Consider the following 838-nt stretch of genomic DNA (forward strand, 5'->3'; position numbering starts at 1 on the left):
AGGGGTAGGATTGAGCACGTTTTAACTAGTCCACCTCAAATTGGGATGAACTGCCCCTTGGTTGTTGTAATAGGAACCCCCTCCTTGCCTATATTGTTGAAAGGCAAGGACTTGTTCCTTCTCCATAAGACAGCCAACAACAGTGTGGCCATCATTGCTCCCAAACCTCTCACATGTGACAGTCTCCCCTCTAGTAAGCATATGGACCGCCTGAGGCTACCCAGCAGAATGTAACTCCAACTTGTCAAATCTAGCATTCATGGCTTCCAGCTGAGCCAGAACCTGGTTATCGACTGCATGAACTGTTCTAATACCATCCCTCGGGTTTCCATACTCAGCACTATGATTCGCCATCTCTTCAATATGGGGCCATCCCTTATCATCGTCCGTATTTTCCTGGAATCTCCCATTAGATGACGCATCAAGTATGGCTCTATGGTCATCATACAGCCCATTGTAGAACTGGTTAGATATAAACCATGGGTCAAAACCATGGTGAGGAATAGACCTCGTCAATTTCTTGAATCGGGACCATGCCTCATATAAAGTCTCATCGGGAGCCTGCTTGAAACTGGTAATCTTGGCCCTAAGCTCATTGGTGCGTTGTGGAGGGAAATATCTCTTGTAAAAGGCAAGAGCACGAGACTCCCAATCAGAACTCCCCGCACTTGTGCGGTCCAAATCGGTTGACCACTCCCCGGGCCGAGTCGGTCAAAGAGAAAGGAAACAAAACCTCCTTAATCTTGTCTTGAGTTACCCCCTTTGTGGCGGGGATAGTAGAACAATAATCTGTAAAGACCTCCATGTGCTTCCTCGGGTGTTCACCAGCCACACCTCT

The 838-nt window shown here is 47.7% G+C and overlaps 1 non-coding gene across 1 annotated transcript; it reads left to right on the top strand.

The window, feature by feature from the left end:
* The first annotated feature begins 487 nt into the window (after nt 1–487).
* On the top strand, nt 488–594 carry LOC141604002 (small nucleolar RNA R71). Its single transcript, XR_012525831.1, has one exon. It is a non-coding gene; the product is annotated as a small nucleolar RNA R71 (small nucleolar RNA).
* The last annotated feature ends 244 nt before the right edge of the window (nt 595–838 follow it).

The sequence above is a fragment of the Silene latifolia genome, chromosome 9 (genome assembly GCF_048544455.1).
Source record: "Silene latifolia isolate original U9 population chromosome 9, ASM4854445v1, whole genome shotgun sequence".
Lineage (NCBI taxonomy): Eukaryota > Viridiplantae > Streptophyta > Magnoliopsida > Caryophyllales > Caryophyllaceae > Silene > Silene latifolia.